This window comes from Panthera leo, chromosome F2 (assembly GCF_018350215.1).
Source record: "Panthera leo isolate Ple1 chromosome F2, P.leo_Ple1_pat1.1, whole genome shotgun sequence".
Classification (NCBI taxonomy): domain Eukaryota; kingdom Metazoa; phylum Chordata; class Mammalia; order Carnivora; family Felidae; genus Panthera; species Panthera leo.
In genome coordinates, this window is record NC_056695.1 from 12,471,530 (window position 1) to 12,495,237 (window position 23,708).

At 47.1% G+C, this 23,708-nt stretch overlaps 2 long non-coding RNA genes across 2 annotated transcripts; one reads left to right on the plus strand and one right to left on the minus strand.

Annotated features, from left to right (window-relative positions):
• Positions 1-12,354: 12,354 nt before the first annotated feature.
• On the minus strand, positions 12,355-14,178 carry LOC122211199. Its single transcript, XR_006198552.1, has 2 exons — positions 12,973-14,178; positions 12,355-12,498 (listed from the first exon to the last, which is right to left on the minus strand). It is a non-coding gene; the product is annotated as an uncharacterized LOC122211199 (long non-coding RNA).
• A 105-nt stretch (positions 14,179-14,283) lies between these two features.
• LOC122210891 lies at positions 14,284-18,054 on the plus strand. Its single transcript, XR_006198350.1, has 2 exons — positions 14,284-14,581; positions 17,761-18,054. It is a non-coding gene; the product is annotated as an uncharacterized LOC122210891 (long non-coding RNA).
• Positions 18,055-23,708: the final 5,654 nt, after the last annotated feature.

Sequence of the window (23,708 nt, forward strand, 5' to 3'; positions counted from 1 at the left end):
TTCAATAAACATCCACTATCTTCTGAGTGCCAGGTGTCCAGGGTGAACCCACAGGCTGTCACAGAGTTTCCAGTCACCTGGGGAGGGAGATATTAAACAACCGAACATACCGATCAGCATATAATTATTCACTGCGATCAGTGCTGTGAAGGGGAAGAGGAGGATGCACTGAGAAAGCATCGATTGGGCGACCTGACTCGGGCAGGGGGGTCAGAGAAGGGCTTTCTGACAAGGTGACGTTTCCCCGAGGCCTGAGAATGAGAGGCCAGGCTGGTGTGGAGTGGGGGGCGGGGAGAGAAACTTCTGGGTGAGGACACAGCACAAACAAGTTCTGGGCCAAACTTCGGAGCTGTTTTTCCAATGTCCCTTCTTCAGATCGGTTCTGACCGTGTTTCTAGTTGCTCAGTGTGACCTGAGTTCCTAACATTCCAGCAGTTCAGAATTTTAGTTTATGAGCCGGGCATAAATCCACCTGCTGTGGACATGCTTTGTGACTGGAATTGCAGCTTCTTGGGGTGGTGAGAAGTATGAATGTCCTTCTTCTCCAGGCTGTACTTAACCCAGCCTCATCTTAGGACTTGGGGCCTTGAGGAATCCGTTAACAAGGATCCTTGCTGGTGCTTCCCAAACAGGAGGCGATGGTAAGTAGGGTGAGGGTCTCGGAACTGTTTGGGAAGGGGAATGCTGTCTCAATATGAAGGACGACTCATATAGAGCACTTTCTGGATAAAAAATGCCTTGAAAGCCTAGACACTTCTTCTTTTTCATTTTATACCTTTTTGACGCCTACGGGAATAATTCTCAAGCCAGGAGACTTTATGCTGCAGAATGGATTGCTAAGGAAGAAGTTCTGGACTTTTGTATAGTCAATCAGAATGGTGACCAGTGGGAATAAAAAATGGCAGTTGTAGGGGCGCTTGGGAGGCTCGGTCGATTAAGCGACTGACTTTTGATTTCAGCCCAGGTCATGACCTCACAGTTGGTGGGTTCAAGCCCCGTATCAGGCTCTGCGCTGACAGTGTGGAGCCTGCTTGGGATTCTCTCCCTCTGCCCCTCCCCTGCTCATGCTCTGACTCTCTCTGTCTCTCAATAATAAATAAACATTAAAAAATATTACAAAGTAATAAAACTCCACCAAAACAATATGTATTCTTCCTTTAAGAGATGCAACCTAGTATTTTCTCCTTAATGCTATTCTCTTTAATTATGTTCTATTTAATTTTTAAAATGCCAGTCAAAACCTACTGAAGTGTTGTCATGATTCCCAACGGGGTTAAGACAGTGTGCAACAAGATCTTTGAGCCTTCTGTGGTTCATTACTTGTTCAGCATGTACAAGTTTATCTCAACAGGCTTTGAGCTCCCTTAGTACAGTATGGTGGTTTTTTTTTTTTTTTTTCTTTTCTTCAGGGCTCAGTACATGGTATGTGTTTCCCTGGGAAAAATGTTTGAATTAGGTGACAGTCTCTTGAGTTTTGAACCTCTTGCCATTCCCAGGTTGGCTTGAATCATAGGAGGAAAAAAACTTGTTTGGATAGGTGAATTAAGAGTTTTGGGGAATTTGCCTTCCTCTGATCCAAATTACAACTAGCTGGAATCTCTTTTTTTGCTTTGATCTCTCTTGTGTTCATTTGATCATAAACAGCTTTAGGGAGACAGGTTGAGCCTTGAATACTTCTGTAAGTATAAGTTTCCCCACCCACAAAATAAGGAAACCTCTCTTATAAGATTTTGAGGATTAAGTCAAATAATATAGGGAAAGTACTTTAGTAATTACTCAATATTAACCTTTCTAACTATTGTCATTTTGACTTTCAAATATGTTAGCTGTTAAGAAACCACAACATTCTCTATCTACATATTTGGTTCTTTTAGCCTATGTGGTTAAGAGAAAGTAATCAAAAGAAGTTGGAAGGGAAAAGTTCCAGAAGGCTGTGGGCTGTATCTTTTTCACCCCTACATCTCCAACATCTAGCACCCATTGTAAGTTATCCAGTAGTTGATAAATAATGACATCATAAGAGAATGAGGACGAAGAAGAGAACAGAAACCTGAGGTCCCAGTTGAAACTCATGATCAGTTGCCCAAGTTCCAAACTGGAGCCAGTTCTGAGATGCCCAGTGATTGAAGATCAAGTCTCTTAAGAATGGATTCTGCAGCACAGAGGCAAATATATAAAGTAGTGATTTCTCAGTACTTCCTTAAAGGAACGTAAAGCAATTTACTGTCAGGAATAGGTTATACCCAGCTTGATCACAGGCTGTTGGTTACAGGTCTGAGTTAGTGTTGATTCCTGCCTTTACGGGACTGATAGCTCTGGTCCATCTCATGATGCATTCTTTTCTATAAGGAAAGAGGAAGGGTAGCAGTTAGCCTTCAAATGGGAGGGACAACAGTATACAATCATGATCTAGTCTGAAGGATATATTGATTCTCTTGCACTCTGTCATAATATAGTCTGAAAGATCCGGATCGGCCGAACATCCTGAAGAATATTGATCCACTATGACAAGTACTTTGAATACCTTGGAAAGATAAATTCTCCAGAGGGTAAGAGCTAAACCCTACAGAGATTCAGGGACCCATCGCACCCACCTATTGAAGATGATAGGTGTCCAGTGGGTTGGGGTGTGCCAGGATAGGCTCTCCAAAGTAAGAAACAGGTAACTTGTTCTTAATAAGGACAAAGTAAGGGAAAAGTGGGTGCCTTGAACCCACTGCTACTAAGAAAGAAGCAAGACCATTGTTAAACCTTTTTTTTTTTTTGTTTTTTAATTTTTTAAAGCTTATTTATTTACTTATTTATTTTGAGAGAGGGAGAGAGAGAGTGGAAGTGGAGCAGAGGGAGAGGGAGAGAGAGAGAGAATCCCAAGCAGGCTTTGCACTGTCGGCACAGAGCCCGATGCAGGGCTTGATCCCATGAACTGTGAGATCATGACCTGAGCTGAAACCAAGAGTCAGACACTCAACCTACTGAGCCACCCAGGCACCCCGACCATTTGGGTTTTGAGAGCAGTATATTATATACTTGAGAATATTTCTCTAACTAATTAAGTGACATGGAAGGTTGCTAGTTTTGCATTGGACCCAGACAAGAAAAGTCCTTATAGTAAAAGCAGTCCCGCTGTTTGGAATATATGATCCAGCAGACTTCATGGTCATACAGGTATCTGGTTAGAAAGGGCTGCTGATCGGAGGCTTTTCCAAGCCCCCAAAGGAAAATTCCAGCACAGACTTCTAGGGATCTGGAACAACGCCTACTGCCTGTAGCAGAGTATCATACATCATTTGAAAGATATCTCTTGATTTGTTATTGGGTACTGGTAGAGAAGGAACATCTCAATATGGAGTAGATATCAACTGAGCACATGCCAAACTACCTAACATGACCTGGGTTCTATCAGCCCAACCAAGATATAAGGTCAAACAGGCCCAGCAGCAAACCATTATAGAATGGAAGTGGTACATCCTTGGCTCGGCTTGAGCAGGTCATAGGACACAAATAAGTTGGTGGCCCAGATCTCCATGTATTGCACATGACCACACACCAAGACCTACTGTAGGAGAAGTGCTACACAAACAAACAAATAGGATGAGTTGGAAGCTGATGTCAGCCTCTGCCCTTGCAATGGGTTCATGAATGGAACAATTCTGAAGGCAGAGATGGAGACTATACATGAGCCCAACAGCATGGATTTGCTCTCACTGACGCGGATCTAGCTACTGCTGCTATTGAAAGTCAAATCTGAGTTCCTTGAGCAGACCAGAAAGGCATTGTAGTACGGCTATTATATAAGTCCCCTCTCATCCTAGATAAAGCAGAGATTCATGCTCACTAAGACTGACACATACTCTGGATATGTATTTGTCTTTTCTGCCCACAAGATCTTGGCCAATACACTCTGCAAGGGCTCAAGCAGAGTCTGATTCACTGACATGGGATTGCCCACAGCATCTCTAGATCAAAGACTCACTTTATGGCAAAGGAGGTGAGGCAGGGGCACATGACCATGGGATCACTGATTCTACCCCATACCACACCATTCAGAAGTCGCCAACCTGATAGAACAGTGGGAGAGGCTTTCAATAAAGCTGCTGAGTCACCAGCTTGGAGGTGACAGCCTGTGTGAGTTAAGGCACTATTTCAAGATCCAGGAGACTTTTTAGACTAATGCTATTTTACATGCTATATCCGTAAGAGGTAAAAGCATGGCACCAGGAAATAGACAGGCTTTGTTCATCATCATTTCCATCATCATCACTGACTTGAGAAATCTGAGCTAGAATCCTATCTACACAATTTTAGATACCCTGACTTTTTAGAGGTGGCTGCTAACTCCAAGAAACACAGTAAGGGTCCTGGTAAAGCTATAGTTGCCTCTCTGGTCACATGGTCTCCTTATGACAATAGACAACTGGGCAAGGAAAAATGCACCGCACGAGGAGGAACAACTGATTCTGACCGTCATGAGGGACTGCTGGTACATGCAGAGAAGTGGGCACCACGTGTTTGGCATTTTGATGATCCCCTTGTGGTGACTCTTGGTGCTTTCAGGCTCAGTTTAAATCGCAATTGGGCAAGTAGAGGAAACATGGCCTGATTAAGACATGTTCAGAAGAACTTAGATCCTGCATGAAAATCACTAGAACCACAGAGTGCTACCCAAATGTGAGGGGAATCTACAATGGGTGCTAGAGAAGGGCAACTGTGGTGATTAAGTATGGCCCTGGGACCAGCTGCAGCCATGGGGGCTATAACTCATTCCAGTAACAATCCTCTTGTAAGTTTCCTTAGGAATTGTGACACAAATCCTGAAAAATCCACGCTGGATGGAATGCACTGCTGTGAGAAGCAAGTGGAAGTGAATACTGAAAGGGGTGGACTGTAGTAGGTTCTGTGCTGCCGTGCTCAGATCCACTGTCCTGGGCCGAATGCCCCACTGTTGTAGGTCAGTGGCTTATGGGTATCAGTTGTCCCTTTCTCTAAAACATTTCCTTCCACTGATGGGGACAGCCTTGTCAAGAAAATTTTCACTGACTCCCAGGATGGGGGAGCCCACAGGCAATGGTTAACTGAAAAAGGGGGTATGAAAGGCAAGATCTTTTGCATCATGTGGGAGCGATAATTCTGCAGTTCTGTTTATGCTCTGGAGCTCCCTTCACCCCCTACCACAGATTAGGTCAAGGACAGACTGTCCTGAGATAACAGCCTTGCTCAACTCTACCCCAACCCCAGCCATCCTTCACCCCCTCCCTCACCAGTTTTTTCTGTAAGGCACTTCCTCAATAAACCCCTGAAACTCTGATGAGGCTCTGATCTTCTCCCTCCATTGGCCCTTGGGCCTGGGGAGAAGACATTCTGCTCATTATCCCATCAACAAAAATAAGAATGTTGGTGAATGGAGCCACCAGAAAGCAGAATTTTTAGAAGTGAAGGGTACCATGGAGGGCAAAATTTACTCAGGATCACCTCTCATTTTTATGTTTTTTTTAATCAATGCATAATGCATGCACAGAAAAGCACTCTGAAATATATGGCTAGCTGAATTTTTACAAGAATATTGCAGAAGAGGAAGAGAAAGGGTATGGGTGTCATATACTCTCCTATAACCCGGGCCCGGAAACAACCATCAATTTCTATTGTTGTTTCACGTGCTAGGGCTTATCACATCGCCCACCTACAAGAGGAAGGGAAAACTGGATGTGGGTAAGATTAGGAATTTCTATAGTAATAAACACAAATTTGGCAGTCATTTTTTTTCTCCCACTGAGCTTTCTTGTATGTGTCAATTTCTCTCCTTTCCCCAGTTTTGGTGGCCACCCCAAACCATGTCAGCCCAATATACAGAAAGGAAAGATTTTTGTCTTCCGTATAAATTCTGAAGCACCTGATTGATTTGATTTGGGCTAAATACCACTAAATGATAGTAGAGTCACCTTGACTCAATTTGAGGGTCAATTTGAAACAAAATGGTAGCTAACCAACATTCAATTAGGCATGTCTTCTGCAATTTTTAACAACTTGCAGTGAAATTTTGCATACGGATAGAGGCTACGAGAACACCTGATCACGCCAAGAGAGATGCACAATTTAGAGAACCACTGATGATACCAGGGGGAAAAAATGTAAAAAGAATCACAGATCCTTTGATATTAATGCACATTGTCATAATGACTGCCATTACTGGCTGTGGGGCCATATTCCATAATGAGCCTTTTTTGGGACTTCGCGTCGCATAGACGTGCCAGAGATACTGTGTCTATTAATGAATGTGTATTTCTAACCTGGAACAATGGTAAAACTGTATTATTCTGTGAACAAAATCCTGCTGAATTCACAGCCAGGTGACACTGTGTGGGCACTAATGTATATGGAACTCTCTGTTGTAATAAGACTGCTATTCTCTTTAACACAATAATGCTGAATGTGCCCTGGACTTATCAGTAGGTGCTGCTTGCTAAGACTTAACTCCTTGTGGTCTGAGTGAAGCAGCTCCTTGCAGCCCTATCAGTGGTTTCCGACATCAGAAAGTCACATTCTTGTTTTTATTTTATTTTTTTCTGCTTCCACCCGCCCTTTCTTTCTTTCCTTGTGTGTTTTCATAACGACCCTCTTTGCATCCAAATTCTTCTTTATATGGAAACGTGATTTTGCCCGTTTGTCTGAGGACACAGCTGACTGACGTCTTTATTCAAGGAGTCTCGGGGAGATGCACCCTTGAACTTTGCCTGCGTCCCCCACCTACAAGAGCTCCATGTGGCAGGATCATTTCTCCCCAAAGAACACATTCTCTCAGCAGTAGTGACTGCTCTGTGCTGTAAAGGGACATTAAACGTCACCGAACAGACTTGGACACAGTATGCTGGTCCAACAGAGGGCCATGGGAGGCCAGAGAGAACCCTGCTTCTTGTTGGCCTGATCACACATGGCACCCCAGGTCACATGTGCACAGGAATCGGAGGCTTTCCCTGCACGAGGGGAGAAGGCCAACCTGGGCTTATTTGACTTTTCTCCATTATCTGCCTGCAGACGATCCACTTTAGTGATTATGTGGGGGAAGCAGCGGCCTTGGGCCGTCTGGCCTTTGCACTGTCCTTGGTTCCCTCCCTGGCCCTTGGTGCCTGTGCTCGGCCTGCCGCCCGCCAGTTGCAGGGAGAGAATCGGGAAGGAGCGTCCACCGCATCCCTGGGCAGCTATTTCTGTCAACTGAAAAGGCCATTTAAGCAAAACACTTAATTACCTTTCCTCCTCCTTGCAACCCCTGGGAAAGTATGAGCCAGTCAGATAATGAGCTTAGAGAGCACAGCAGCTTGGCGAGGGCCGAGATTTTCATCAGGCAGAGGAGTGACCTCACCCGATCCCATCACGAAATGAGGAATGGAGGGAAGAGTACGAGGGTGGTATAAACACCCTCCTCTGCGGTCAGCCGCACTCCTGCACTCACCACGCGGCAAATTCCTGGAGCATTAGCGAGCTTCTAGTTCCCAGGTAAAGCAACCAGGCCTGGCCTGGGCTCAGCCCATCCTCGGGGATGGAGACTGCTGGCAAGGGAGACCTCGGCCGGCCATCCTCCCTGGGCACTGCCCTTGCCAGCTGACTCGATCCCCTGGGCCTCCTGGGCCTCAGGTTTCCCACTGGTAAAATGAGGATACTGGACTTGGAAGGTCTCTAAGGTGCCTTTAAATTCTATCATGCTAAAAAAAAATTGCTTTGGGTGCTGGGGAGTCGGGAAGCTGGTGGCCTGCCTACAGCTGGGGGAGGCAGTGTGGTGCATTGTCGCCGGTGTGGGCCAGGCCAGTGGCGGCGACCCTTATGGGGTCTCCAGACCAGGGGTTCTGCCTGAAGAGGTGCAGCCTGTCACAGGAAAGAAATGAGGAGCGGAGCCTTTAAGGTGAGAGAAGGCGCGGCCCTGCAGGGAGAGCCTGGCATCTTCCAAGAGCTCCCATCAGCCCTGACTGGAAAGGATGACAGATTGCCTGCCTCCATGGCTGGGTTTGCTGGACATTGTGTTCTGGCTCTTATCCACTTTGACCTCAGTGTGTCTCATGGTTTCTCCCCCCTCGTCTGCCCTACCCGGACCTGGCATCCTCTGTGTATCGGCCGAACAAAGGACTGAGGCCTCGCGGCTCCTACTGGCTACCGCAGCCTCCGCCGCCCGGCCCTGTCTAGCCGTCCACTGGGCCCCGTCCCACGAGTGGAATGTCACAGCCCACCCACATCTTCCCTGCTCTCCAACCCTCCCACCTGCCCCCTGGGCTCTGGCCTCACCCTTCTTGGCCACATGCTGCCTTCTTGCCTCCACCCGGGCAGTGAGTCTGTGCTGCCTCCTGGTCTCCACGTACAGACTGTTGGCAAAGGAGACCCAGAGGGTGAGACCAGAGGGTGGCCCCGGTGGGGGCCAGACTGAAGGACTGAGAAAGTCACTCTGTTTCACTCACTCATCAAATTGTTGACGGCTTATCATACCAGCACTAGGTGGTGGGGACACAGCCCCGGGCACGCAGACAAAATCACCTCCCCCAGCAGAGTCTAGTGCTGGGGAGACAGACAAGGACTAAAATAAATAAGCGAAAAAATCGAACCAACTAAATAAGTTAAAATATATTAAAAAAAAAATAAGTGTGTTAGAATATAATCACTACAATGGAGACAAAACAAGGCAGTGAGGAAAGACAAGAAGTGCCAGTCAGGAAGGGGTTTGCGGTTCTAGATCGGGGTGGTCAGTGAAGGGTTCATGGAGAAGAGATATTTAATTAAAAATCTGATGGACATGAAGAAGGGAGCCGTATAGGTATCTGGGGAAAGAGGACTCCAGACAGAGGGAACGACAAGTGCAAAGGCCCTGAGGTATAATTGTGTTTGGTGAAAGAGAAGAATGGCAAGGAAGTTGATGAGGCTGGAACCGATGGAGTGGGGGGAAGGCCGTCAACTGTCAGGAAGGCAACGGGGAGGGGTCTGTGGGGAGGTAGGACTTTGCAGGCTACTCTTAAGAGTTTTACTTTGGGTGAGCTGAGAGTCACTTCAGGGTCTTACCTGGAGGAAGTCATTGGTTATGTTCACAGGCTCACTCTGACCGCTGAGCTGTGTGAACACTGCAGGAGCAACGAGGCAAGGACAGGCACCCAACTGGGGGCAACTGTGATCACGTACGAATGGAGCGATTCATCGTTAAGGGCAAGGAGAAGGGGTCACAGAGCAGTTTGGGGGTGCCGACCAAGAGCTCAGTGCTGGAAGTGTTTCTTGGAGATGCCTGTTGGTCACCCTCGTGGGGGAGGACTCCAAATGGAGTCTGGGGCTCGGGAGAGGACAGCAGTCGGATACAAATTTGGTGCCCACAGCGAATAGATGCCATATAAGGCCGCAGGCTTGAATGAGGTTACCACTGGAGTGCACACGGAAGGCAGCAGAGACAAAGAGGTCAGTCCTGAGTTTCAGGGCTGCGGCACGAGGAGACCAGGGAGATGAGGAAAGCCAGGAAAAGGCTGCGGAGAAAAGGCCCAGTGAAAAGGAAAACGAGGAGCATGGGGTGTGCTGGACATCAGACACAGCGTGTCAAGGGGGAAGGAGCGGTTATCCATGGCAACCAAGGCAAGGTGTGAAAATGACTAGTCATGGCAAAGTGGAGGCTAGTGTTGAGCCCCGTTTTCTGCAGAGAAAACCCTTCAATGTGCTTTGATGGCAGCTCCTGGCCCCTACCTTAGACGCGGGGGTGGGCTTGTGGGTCCGGGCCTGGCTAATCAGTGATTGGTTCAGAGATGAGCACGTGACCTGGAGGGGGCCAGTGGGGCTTCTTTGCAGACATTTTCTCCCCGAGCTGTCAGGATACGTTGGCTCCCTTCCCTGTGTTGCTAAGTGTCGACCCCTCACAGATATCCTGCTTGTGGAGTGGATTCACTCTTTGTTTTTATTTTTTATTTAAAAAATTATTTTTTAATGTTTACTTATTATTTTGAGAGAGAGAGAGAGAGAGAGAGTGGGGGAGGGGCAGAGAGAGAGGGAGACACAGAACCCAAAGCAGGCTCCAGGCTCGGAGCCATCAGCACAGAGCCCCACGCAGGGCTCGAACTCACAGACCGCGAGATCATGACCTGAGCCGAGGTCGGACACTTACCCGACTGAGCCACCCAGGCGCCCCGGTGGATTCACTCTTTGTAAGGTGGAGAGAGAGAGGGGTCCCCAACAATAGCGTTTGAACCAGTTCCGGATGTAGCTCTGCCCAAGTCCGGCTACTCCTTTGGATTCCATTTCACTTCTTAGCCAATAAACTATTTTAAGCTGGTTTGAATCCTTCCTCTGTCTCTTGCCTCCAAAAGTGCTCTAACTAATCCGGGAAGACGTCCCCGAAGTGCGCTACTCACTGGTGGGGGAGAGTGTGAAGAGGGACACGTTGCTGACTCATCAGTCCAGCAAAGACTGACGAGACAGGGCTCGGAGCCACTGCTCGGAGACCCTGGCGGTCCATGCTGGACAGTCCTCTAAATGCAACCTTACTGAGCAACACCTGGACAGCTGTCTGAAATTGCCTGGAGGAGTTCAGCCTGGGCAGGACCAAACAGGGTCACCTCCCTACCTCCTCCGGTGGCAGCCTCTGACGCAGGCCTGAAATCTGGGGCAGGTAGGATTGCAGCGAGAGAAGCTGGGTAAGGGCGTCAGGTTCCACCCGTGACCTGAGAGGTGGCATCCTGTGGGGCTGCCAGGGCTCCGTCCTGGGAGTGTCCCCTAGGGGATTATGAAAGCCTCCAAGGGGCGGGGGTGGGGGGAATGCTGTGGGCTTAGAGGGGACAGGGTCAGCATCTGGGGAATGCAGATGAAGTAATGGGAGACCAGGGCTCGGGAAGCAGTTGCTAAAACAAACTGAATAATTCTGCTGGATGAGGTTTCTCTGGCCTCGAGCTCTTTTTAAAGGGCCAGCTGCACACAAATGGCAGCGTCTTAAAGACACCTGGAGCAGAGCACAGGTCCTCTTATGCTGGCTTTTGGCTCTGAAGGTCCAGTGTGCCACCTTCGGGTGTCTTCCCAGCGTACTGAGAGGGAAGCTATTTGTTTTCACACGTCTTCTGGGTCTGTGTGCAGGCAGGGTACTCAGATCGTCTCGTTGCTTTCCGGTCCTTCGGCAGGTGCATGAGTTTACCTGGGGAGAGCCCTGACCTTCACTTTCTGCATCCTGACAAAGAGAAATTATGCTTCAGTGACAATCCCCGGTTGCCTACGCGATGCAAACCGGTCAAGCGTTGAGAGCCCTGCAGTGGCTCTGCACCGAAGGGTATAAATCCTTTCGTCCCGAGTTGGCACCTCATCACTTGCTTCTCTTTCAGGGATTTCCTCCATTCTTGGAGAAGACACACCTTTCACACCAACCCTTTCATCACCTAACTATGGTAGAGACCTCCTTCCAATCACATCCCTCACCCCCGTCATGGATTCTGAAGGGTACCAATCAATAAACCTCCTAAGTGTAATGCCACACGTTGGAAAATGTGTAGTATTTGACAGAAGCCGAAATGAAACCGGCTTGTTGCTCAGATAATTACAGGTAGTGTTTACCGGACTAAACCCATTTGAGGGAAGGGTGAAGTTAAATGTGTTTAAAGGAAAAAGTGTTTTAAACACTGTCAAGCACTTTAAACCGTCGCATTGTTGGGGCGCCTGGATGGCTCAGTTGTGGAGCATCTGAGTCTTGACTTGGGCTCAGGTCATGATCCCAGGGTCGTGGTGTGGGGTTGGCCCTGTGCTGGGCTCCAACCTGAGCATGGGGCCTGCTTGAGATTCTCTCTCTCCCTCTCTGCTTGCCCTCTCCCCCTCCCACCTCAAAAAAAAAATGTCATATTGCACCCAAACAATTGATTCCGGGCACACATACCTCTTCTCTAGTCACAAAATCAAGCTTTTGAGGATTTCTGGCAGGCAATGGTTGTTTTGCCTACTTCTTATTCACAGCAACAAAACTACATAAAAATCCTATCGTTCACTCTTTTTGGCTAATTACTTTGGTCTCTTCCCACAATCAGTCTGAAAACAAATGTTTCACTTTATGAGTTTACCCTTCAGTGAGGTATGTTCTTGGTGCCACAACTGAATTCTGCTCTCTAAGTCATATAAAGAAAAGGGTTTCCAAGGTCCCTCCACACTTCCTGGAGGTGGAACACAAACTGCAGGAAAGAAAAGTCCTGAAGGCTCAGAAGTAGGGAGGCCTGCCTCTCTGGAAGCCTCCTTTTCATTCTCCTGGGTCTGGTGCTTTGGGGTTCACATCACGCTCTCTGGGAAGGTGAGCAGAACCAAGGCTCTGGAAAATTGGCTAAGAGAGTGCTGGCTGCTCTCACAGGAAGATCCCCACATCGTAGAAGCTTTACATACTCAAAGGTTCTATCTTGATCTGTAACGGTCCAAGGATGATACTTCTGGCTGGACAGCTCTCCTCCTCGGTGTGATTCAAATGCCTGGGCTCCTTCCATCTTGTGGCTCCCAAGGTGGTCCCCGGAGTTGACATATGCCAGCCAGCTGGGAAGAGAAAAGCACATGGAAAATTGCACATGGTTTTATGACCTGGGGTTAGTGCATATCAAATCTGCTCATTTTCCACTGACCAGAGCAGGACTGATGCTGGACCTCCTTGCAAGGGAGGCTGGGAAGTGTAGTTTAGCTGTGTGCCAGTGTTGCATATACATATAATAGTTTCTGCCTGCTGCAGCCGTAATCGAGAGGCTTTTTACTCTGGCAGTGGCCATGCTCTCACTCCAAAAGTATTTGGGAATACTCGTTGGGGCAGGCCCCAAGAGACTGAACAAAATCTGTTATTAAATTAATTTCCTTTATTTGCCAGTCAGTTTTGCTTCGCTATTTTTATTTCATTGGCTTCTAGGCTGGAATTAAACATGTTAAACTCTTGGTCTACAATAACATCTCAAAAAACTACAAAAAGAAAAGAGTCTATAGCAAAAGAAGTAGACTTGACCTTGTTTTCTTGTGAATCACCTGAAAATGGAAGGCTCCACACCAGAATGTGCTAGTGAGCTGAGGCAGACAGAATCAAGGTCTCTCCTTCCCTCTCCTTCGTCCTGCGAGACCTGGATGTCGTTTATCACCGAGTACCTGACTGTCATAATTCAGGACATTGGACCTTGTACAATAGGGTTCCAAAACCACTGAGGAGTCAGCTCCCACAGTGGGGCCGATGTGGAAACAAATCTCCAGTGCACCGCAGAGTAGCTATGAAGTTACTGCAACGTCCTCAACCTTCCTGAGGCTTCATATCGTGTAGATTATTCTCCTCGGCTCCTTATTCTGTGAAAGTGGGGTTGATGATTCCCATCTCATGGGGGCATTTTAAGAGTTAAGTTAGCTGTTGAAGGAGAAATCACCTAGCACAGTGCCTGACATCAATCACTCCCAGCTCCCTTCCCGCCTCTTTCCATGCAGGGAAAGGTAAGACACCAGGGCCTTTGTCAGAACAGAGGTGCCACTACGAGTGAGGCTCCCTCTCCCCGACCCCACTGACTTCACCGAGCTCCAGCAACAGTTCTTCTCTCCGTTCAGGCAGAAGTCAGAGGGGCTGAATGCGAGGAGGGAGTGGGAGCAGACAAGGGAGCCATTACCCCCACATGACTGCCTACTAAGAATTCTGGCTAAAGAAAAGGCTTTTCTGCAGTTTGTTTTTGCAAATCCTGCTCCAATGAACCCAAGACGTAAGGCTTTCGGTCAACAGGAGAGCCCTGATCTCATTGTCCCCAAATTCAATTTAGCTAACCTCTGGTGTTTTCTATGCTTTGTCTTTTCTCTCACACATTTCCTTGATTCATCAGTATCTACTCCAGTTGGCACTGTTTCCACCGATCAACTCAACTAACCCTCTCTCTCTCTCTCTCTCTCTCTCAGGCTATGCCTTAGTACATGTTGGAAGATGAAGATCACTTCCCCCAGGTCTCCTGAATCGAGCTTATGAGAACCAATTATAATCCTTAAATCTGCTCATTCTTATACAGGCTTATTTCTAACTTAGTTCCGGTATCCCACTTTGAGCCATTCAGAGCAAAAAACAAAACAAACAAGCAAACAAACAAAAACCCCTTTGCAGTGGCAATACCACTGCACAACTGTGCCCCAACAAGGATGATATTCTGGGATAAATCGGCAAAAGCCTTGGTTGTTTCCGTAGTAATCCTAAAGCTCAACAGAAGAAATTTCTTGAAGTGGACGGATAAAATTCTTAGAATCATCCCGCCTGAGCCCTCTAGAATTCCTTTATGATGGTTTATCTATTTCGGTCTTTCACGTAGGAAGATTCCAGAGTATCGCCCCAATGAATGCGCAGTGCTGTCGGCAAGGAGCACGCCGCTGCAAAAGGGATTAGACTTGAAAATGCCTTCTGAAGGGGTTTGGGAGAGAAAGTCCCACTGATGCTACCTGAAGCTCGGGGGAAACGTCTTCAGCCAGTTTTCAGTGTGATGCAGGTAAGACAGCTTTTCTCCCTCTGTTGGAAAGGTCGGGGAAAGTGAAATGACCCAGCGGGCCAGGTCAGCATCGACCTAGCTAAAAACTTGGCCGGTGGACGTGAACTGAAGTGCCAGGAGGGCTTACGTGCAAGGTGTGGTCTGGCAGGCAGGGCTGAGGCTGGAGGGCAAAGTCCCTGGCCGTTGGTGCTGTGGATTGGTAGTGGGTGGGGATTTTAATGGGACGGTTCGGAATGGGGTGTGTTCGCTGTAAGGGATTGGGACCAGAGTTGGGAGCTTGGCTGGTGCTGGAGAAGCACGTGAGCCAGAAGCTGGGGCCACAGCTGCAGACGGTTCTCTTAAGCCTTACTTCTCAAGAGGAGTCTTCCTTTCATAGTCTCTCTTCCTCTCATCCAAATCTCCCAGAACTTAATGTCAAAGTAACACAAAGAAACTGTATGTGGAGGAGACTTCTGACTGACCACCAAATTCCATTTTTATAACTATCCTTAAAAATAAAAGAATTGGGGCGCCTGGATGGCTCAGTCGGTTAAGCGTCTGACTTCAGCTCAGGTCATGATCTCGCGGTCCGTGAGTTTGAGCCCTGCGTCGGGCTCTGTGCTGACAGCTCAGAGCCTGGAGCCTGTTTCAGATTCTGTGTCTCCCTCTCTCTCTGACCCTCCCCCATTCATGCTCTGTCTCTCTCTGTCTCAAAAATAAATAAACGTTAAAAAAATAAATAAATAAAAGGCACACACTTTTTAAATTGTGGGAGAACTGACATACAATAAGTTGCATACGTATGTGTATATTGCACATACAATAAGTTGCATAAGTGTACAAGTTATTACTTTTGACATATCTCTCCCCCATGAGAACATCATCACAGTCAGGATGTGTACCTGTACCACTTTGTAATTCCCCCATCTCTGCCCCTTCCTCTTCCCCAGATGACCATTGATCTTCTTTTTATTACAATAAGTTAGTTTGCATTTTCTAGAATTTTATATACATGGAATCATGCATGCTTTTTTTTTTTTTTTTGGTTTGCCTTTCTTCACCCAGTATAATTATTTTGAGATTCATCCATGCCACCTGTGTGTCTTTCAAGAGTCCATTCCTTTTTATTGCTGAGTTGTATGTCATCAGATGAATGTTATAAAATTTGTTTATCTGTCCAACTTTTGATGGGCATTTGGTGGTTCCCAGGTTTGGGATATTACAAATAAAGCTGCAATGAACATTTGTGTGTAAGTCTGAGTAGAGACATATGCTTTTGTTGTTGTTTGTTATTATTATTAGGTACATATCTGGGGACAGAAAGACTGGGGCCCTAGGTAGGTATACACTTAATGTTGGAAGAACCTCACAAACTGTACCATTTTGGATTCCTATGCTAGCAATGTATGAGGGTTCTAGTTTCTCTGTGTCTTCACCAACAATTCATAAAGTCTATCTTTGTGACTTCAGCCCATCTAACAGATGTGCTGTATCCTGTATGTTCCTAATGACTCTTGATGTTCAACATGTTTTTGTGTGCTCGTTTACCATCTGTTTATATTATTTAGTGGCTGTTTAAGTCTTGCATTCATTGTTTTTGAGCTGTGAGTTTTCTAATTATTGAGTGTTGAGAGTTTATTTTTTATTATTTTTTTGAGTGTTTATTTCTTTTTGAGAGAGAAAGAGACAGAGCATGAGCAGGGGAAGGGCAGAGAGAGAGGGAGACGCGGAATCTGAAACAGGCTCCAGACTCTGAGCTGTCAGCACGGAGCCCGATGCGGCGCTCAAACTCGGGAACTGTGAGACCGTGACATGAGCCCAAGTAGGACGCTCAAGGGACTGAGCCACCCAGGCGCCCCTGAGAGTTCTTTACTTATTCTTATGCAAGACCTTTATCTGATATATTCTTGGAAAATATCATTGACTCATCTTTAATCCTCTTAACAATGAATGTGCAATCGTTCTATAACCTCTCTTCTTGCTGGATACGGCCATGTGACTTGAGTTCTTGCTCATGGAACATGAGTAGAAGTGAAGCGTGCTGCTTCTGCGTGTGCTTCTCCAGGCTCTTTTATGTTCTCAATCCATTGATCCAGCTCTGATCATGCTGGTGAGGACGGTGCCCTGGGGATTTCAGAAAGACCTGTGCAGCAGGCTCACTCCCCTTTGAAGCGTTGCATGGTAGAGAAAGAAACTTCTCTCTACGTTTAAGTCATTGAATTTGGGGGTTTCTTTGTTACCCCTTAGCAGCTTAACCTTACCCTAACTAATATCCCAAGAAAGGTACACCTTCTCCCTTCCTTCCTACTTCGAGCACATTCCAACAGCAGTTCAGTTTGGCTGTCCGGAGGATGAATTCATTTTTCTAGACAAGAGAATAAAAATTCCTTGAGCAATAACTAAGGCACCATGTGATGCCTCTTGCCTAAAAAGAGGAATGAGATTCAGATCTTGCTCTTGAGAAACAGACGGCCCGATGAAAATCTTTTAGGTTCATGCCTACCCAGTCTGAAATTGTAGAGTTGGCTTTTCTGCAGGTTAGGGTCGGAATTTTGCTGAGCTTAGAAGAATCTACAGAAATGCAGAAATTTGGCTTCAACTTGGTGTTTTTCTACCAATATTCTGCAAAAAAATCACATTAAAATGAGACTTTGGCCCCTCTGCCTGCCAAATGCGAACAAGGTCTCCACGTCTAGGTGCCTGCTGCCCCATGTTCATTGTAAGTCTCCCTGGGTTCAGTGACATTGGACAATTACCATTTATTTGAATTTTTCAGGGACTCCTTCAAAAACATTTTTTTTTAATGTTTATCTATTTTTGAGAGAGAGAGAGAGAGAACGCGTGAGTGAGTGAACAGGGGAGGGGACAGAGAGAGAAGGAGACAGAGGATCCGAAGAAGGCTCCTCCCTGAGAGTTGAGAGCCCGATGCAGGGCTCGAACTCACGAACCCTGAGATCACAACCTGAACCTGAGCCATAGTCAGATGCTCAACAGACTGAGCCACCCAGGTCCCCCCGCCACTCCCCGCCCCCACTCTGCCATGGACTTTTGATGTAATTCAACTAACTTGCTTCTCTCAAGAATCTAACTGAAGTTTATAGACGAGGAAACCGATTCAGGAAGGAAAACTAACTAGTCTATGGCCCCAGAGCCGGTTAGGGATGGGAAGAAATTATGTAACTAGTCCTGCTACCGAATTCTTACGCCCTTTCCTGCAAAGCTCTGCTGCCTTCCCTGGGAGCGGCTTTGGACTTAGATTACTCAGATAGCTGCTGTGGGTTTTTTTCTTTTCATGGAAGAAATAACCTCACAGACTCTGGTTCTGCTCCCACAGCCTCCTCAGCCCCAGGCTTGAGACCAGCCTCTATTACTCAGAAGAATTTGTGCAACTCCGTGCTTCTCTATCTTCAAGCATCAGCATGTTCGACTCTTGGTTTCAATCCAGAACCTGCCCTGTTTTTATAGAACAAAACTCCAGCTTCGTTCTGAAAATGAAATGACAGACGGTCCCTGGAAAACAACCCAGATCCCAGGTCCGCACTTCAGTACAGTCCAGAGGCAAAGTTTCTGGTGGGATACTTCCGTTACCAGCCTTGTCACCTTGGTAAAGGCTTTCAGACACATCAAACCAAAGGAAAGAGGCTCTTTCTTTTTCTTGTTGTTCCAGATCAGATAACGTTGCCTGATTAGTTCCTCCACCATGAATTCATACCGCAGGTACCCACATGCCAGCCCTTTGCTGAAAGGCCATCAGCTATATTGCTTCCTGCATAATCATTCATATTTTGCCTCATGCTTTCCCTTCTCCACCTCTATTTCCGGCTCCTCCCCCTGAAATAGCAAAATGCTTGCAAAGAAAATGTGTCAACAGGTGAAATTTATAGGAGTTTCCTGGCCCACACAGAAACACGAACCACAGGCGTCCCCAAAGGGGAGATTTTCTTACCCAGACACTTACTCTCTTGAATATGCCCTGATTCATTCATATGTGAGTTCTCTAGAGAAACCGGTTATCTTTTTTAGGGAATCACAGTATGGAGCTTCTGTTTGGAAAGAGTGGCTTTGATGAAGGCCAGTTGGGATTATTTAGTTGCAGTTACAGAAAAGCCCAACCCAAACTCGCTTAGAAAGGGAATTTAGTGATTCAGAAGCTGAAAGTGCTGACTTCAGGTTTAACTCTATTCGGGACTCAAGCAGATGGGTAGCACCTGCTTAGTTTTTTAATCTCCATTTCTTTGGGGCGTCTGGGTGGCTCAGTCGGTTGAGCGTCCAACTTCAGCTCAGGTCACGACCTCGCGGTCCGTGAGTTCGAGCCCCGCGTCGGGCTCTGGGCTGATGGCTCAGAGCCTGGAGCCTGCTTCCGATTCTGTGTCTCCCTCTCTCTCTGCCCCTCCCCCATTCATGCTCTGTCTCTCTCTGTCTCAAAAATAAATAAAACGTTAAAAAAAAAATTAATCTCCATTTCTTTGTTCTGGCTTCCTTTAGGTTGACTTCAGCTTTCAGTTTTATGGGTACCAGAAAGGTACCTACCTGCTAGCCTGATTCATTCTCCTATGTTTTAGGTCAGAGGTTATGAGTGAGAGTCTCTTTCCCAAAAGATTCAGGGAAAATGTCACTGCATCTCATTTGGCTTTGACTAGGCCACGCACGATCCGTGAAAGTCAGTGGACAGGAAATGAGACATGCTGATGGTTTAGGCCTGGGTCACAAGCTCCGCCCCTGAGGCTGGGTGTGGAGTCAGCTTTAATGGGACCGCATAAGAATCAGGTAGGGACCTGGAGGTCTCTGGCAATGACCACTGCGGTCAGCTTTGCCTTCTAAGAAATGACGCCTACGTGTCACGTGATGTTTTGTTTCCACTGAACAAGCCAGCTGCCTGCCTTGAAAATAGCCCGCATCTTCTCATGTAAAATAGGAATCCACCTCCAAAGCCAGGCTGACTTAGGGAAAAGGTTACTTTCTGATCTAACTTCCAGCAGTGAGGCTAGTTTGCCAAAGTTTTGGTGTAAGTGGGTTGGTATAGAAAACTTATTCAAAAGTATCTCAAAGTCTATAGCAGGAGCACTTAACATTCTTTCTTCTTCTTTTTTTTAAGTTTATTTTAAGAGACAGAGCAGACGAGGGGCGGAGAGAGAGAGAGAGGGAGAGAGAGAATCCCAGGCAGGCTCTGTGCTGTCAACGCGGAGCCTGATGCGGTGCTGGAACTCACAAACCGTGAGATAGTGACCCCAGCCGAAACCAGGAGTCAGACTCTTAACCAATTTAGCCACCCAGGGTCCCCGGACCACTTTATGTTCTTTAAAGCATGAAGATCCTCCACTGGTTTGAAGCCTATTACAATAAGCCTTTCTTATTGGTCTCCTTGGGTTTTTGTTTTTGTTGCCTAAGATTAAGATGACCATGATATACTTAGACCTCTGTGGCCTGATCAGGCTGCCCCAGGAGGGAGCAGACGAGGTTATGCGCCTTTCCAAATAAACGTTTGGGATTAGGATTTTAATCATTGTTATCAACTTTTGACCTCAAATGTTCAACCTTTTAACCCCTGAACAACTGTCACTGCTTATTGTACTTCCTTTATTCAAACACTTCGTTGTTGCTTGTGTGTCAGACCGTCTCTGAGCCCTTCACACGCATTATTGCATTTCTTCCTCGTACCCACTCTATGACATAGAGGCTATTATTATTCCCATTGTATGGAAGATGAAATTGACTTAGAAGAGATTAAACATCTTGCACAAGGTCACACAGTTCAAGCCGGAGATCTTAAAATCATGCTACCTAAATAAGCAAAGGTTTTTGCCCCTGCGCCCCATGGTGCAGCACAGGAAGACAGACCTATAAATAAACCACTGCATTAGATGTAATATTTGCCGTGATAATGATCTACACGGGGGTAAGTGAGGATGTGAGAGAGAGAAAGAGAGAGAGAGAGCAGTCATTTCCCTATGGGGGTGGGGAGGGTTTGAAATGGGTATTGGGACAAGTTCTCTAGAGGAGGCTAAGCTCAGGTACATGAGAAGGTGTTTTCTGGAAGGTTAGGGCTGAGAATAGCATCCCAGAGATTGGGAATGTGTGCAAGTAAAGCGCTGAGGCATCTGATAGAAATGCATGATGGGAGAATCCATGACTGCAACATAAGGTTCCAGAAGAATGGACATAAGAGGAGCAGGACCCAGTCCATGAGCCTGATTTTAGTGAGAGGGATTTTTTTAAATATTAATTTTTTTAATGTTTATTTATTTTTGACAGAGAGAGAGAGAGAGAGAGCATGAATGGGGGAGGGGCAGAGAGAGAGGGAGAAACAGAATCCGAAGCAGGCTCCAGGCTCTGAGCACAGAGCCCGACGCAGGGCTCGAACTCACAGACCGCGAGATCATGACCTGAGCCGAAGTCAAATGCTCAACCGACTGGGCCACCCAGGTGCCCCATATAGTGACAGGGATTTAGTCAGATCAAAATGAAGGGCTTTAAGAAAAAGGGGACAATTATTCATAATCAGTATCTTTTTCTGTTTTTAAAATTTCCAAGCTTTAATTATTTTTGGATTTTTTTAATTATGTAAAATACACACAACATAAAATTTGCCACTTAAAAAAGTTTAATTGGGTATTCAGTGGCAGCAGGTACGTTCACGACGTTGTACAACCATCTCCACTATCCATTTCCAGAACCTTTCATTAGCCCAGACAGAAATTCTGTACCCATTAAACATTTATTCCCCAGTTCCCTTGTAACTTGTGTCAATCAAAGGAAGCTGCCTTGAAAAATAAGGAAAAACAAGTATACAGATCCTCAATGTACGTTAGTGCGAAGAACACTGTGATTTGTGCTCTTTTAAAAGGAAAAGTGTCAATGACACTACATTTTAGGGATGAGACAGTCCAGGCAGTGGCATGTGAGTGTGGTTGTTCCTGCCAAATCCTCAAGATAATGGGGATGTGCCATTTTTTAAAAAAATTTTTTTGGGATATTCCATTATTACTAAGATGTCCCTCTGTAGTTTTCCTGGAAAAGGAAGGCCACTCACATTGTTGATAAATATCCCATGGCAATCAGCCGGGTCACCAAACACACATTGATTGAGCACTTGCTGTGTGCCCGGTCATGTGTCAGGTGCCGTGAACAGAGAAGAGTAGGCAACCATCCACACGACCTTCAAAGGAATCGTAATGTAGTTAGGGAGAAGAACACGGGCAAGCCAGTCTGCGACGTAAGGCAGGCTAGAGTCCGTTCTTCCTCAACCCCTGACCTGTGTCGATCCTACCTTCTCACTGCCCAGTGTGTGGCTCTTTACGGCGCTAATCACGTGACACTTTTACATCAGTTTGAACGTCTCCTTGTATTAACCATCAGACTGTTCACTCCATAAGGGCAGGTACCTTTTTTGGCTCATTACTGCCTCTCCAGCGTCTAGCATAGTTCTTGGCACATAGGACGTGTTCAGCAAGTACATATTGAACCAATGGTTTCTGTCATTACTTATGTGTGTATGTGTGTGTGTATTTCTAGCGACTATTCATTCTGTGCATGTGTCCGTATGTGTAGATGTACAAGTCATATGTTTTGAAAACACAAACAAAAAATCCTCGGCTACAGAGTCCTAACCACTTTGGAATCCACAGCTTCTTCGAGGTCTTACTACTATTTCACTACGGCTACGACTCCCGTGGTTGCACAGCTCTGTGAGTCAGGCCCGTCTCTCCCGGCTTTGTGGGACCTCACGCCTCCGGCAGTGGACACAGAGTGGGGGCGCCTGGCACCCAGCGAGTGGTTGCAGTCAGGCTTCTAAGGCGTCCGGACAGACTCACACGCTCACTCCTTAGCTAATCAGAAGACTATTTATAGACCTCAGCCCTCCTCTGAACACCCGAGCTTAACTCCTGCCCCCTCACTCTCAGCAGACAGCCTCACCTCATGACTCACCGAGAAGACTGAGGTCATCCCGGTGCTTTCTGTCACTTCCTGCTTTCTACCTCCAATTTCCCTCTCCCCAGTGGAGCCTGGCCTCTCCCCAGAGCCCGCATCCTCCGCCCCTGTGTGGTTTCCTCACCCCCCTGGATTGCCTGCAACAGCCTTCCTAACCCGTCTCGCATTTCCATTTTCCCTCTTCCACACTGCAGGCAGAAGGATTCTTTTGAAACGAGGGTCACGGGCAATGCCCGCTGCAAGAGCTCCCACTTTTCACTCTTCCCGGAAATCATCTCAGGATGTAGATAAGTAAGAGCGATCGTTCATCCTAAGTTTTCCAACCCTTCCCTCCTGCCTCCCTCTGAAAGTAAGTCATTTGCAGACGTGCGTATTTATTAGTACTGACACATTTCTCGGGGTGCATCTTATAACACGGGGCACATCCGGTGCGGGACATCTTGACGCGGTCCCGGGGAGTGGTCTTCCCTGTGCTCCTCACCACCTGGTCAGGGGCCTCCTTTCCTTTCTCCCGGCTGGCTTCTCACTCCCTCCCGCCAGCTCCCTGGCTCTGCTCCCGGCACCCCTTGGAAATTAGGTTCTTGTCACTCCCTCGTGGCTACTGTCATTCGCTCCCCCCTCCTCGTCCTCTGCTTCTGACAGCGTCCGTCCTGCTTGCCTTGCCTCCAGACTTCTCACCACACCCTTCTTTTCCCTCCAGGCTCTCTCGGTGGTTCCTTTCTCCTCCTGGAGGGTCTTTTGTTCTGCCTGCCCTTGAACGCTGTGTCCTCCGGTTCCAGGCAGAGTGCCTGCTGCTTCCTCTCCCAGCTCTCTAAGCTTTCTGTGGGTGGTTTTATCCCCTCACGTGCTTTTCGTGCATTCTTCATACTGTGAGAGCACGGCACACACATCACATTGTGTACACACGACTCTTGTAATTTCACTGTCATCCTCCAGGCCTTCTAGGGCTTTAGCAGGTCATCGTGGAGCCTTGCTTCCTGGGCTGGAGGCGTTGTTCCAGAAAGAATTATATCGTGAGTTGCCTAAAGTTCTTTTTGTTTTATGGTCAACACTATTCCTGAGGGCACGAGGCACTTTGATGGCATCTTAAGACGAAGCAGCACATTTTCCCAGGTCTTCAGCATTTCTGGTGCTTTCCCTACCTTCCACTGCAGTACTTGCTGACCTCAGCGTGTGCTCCCGGACTTGGAGCCTGAAGGAACCCTTCTGAGCCCCAAAAAGTGGCCTGTTGCTGGGGCCCCTTCTGCATTGATCTGCGCCTGGCAGCTTCCCCACCCCCTCTTTCCCACCCAGCTTCATCAGGTCTCCCTTACGCCTCCCTCTCCCCGTCCCACAAAACTGTGCTGCTGACCT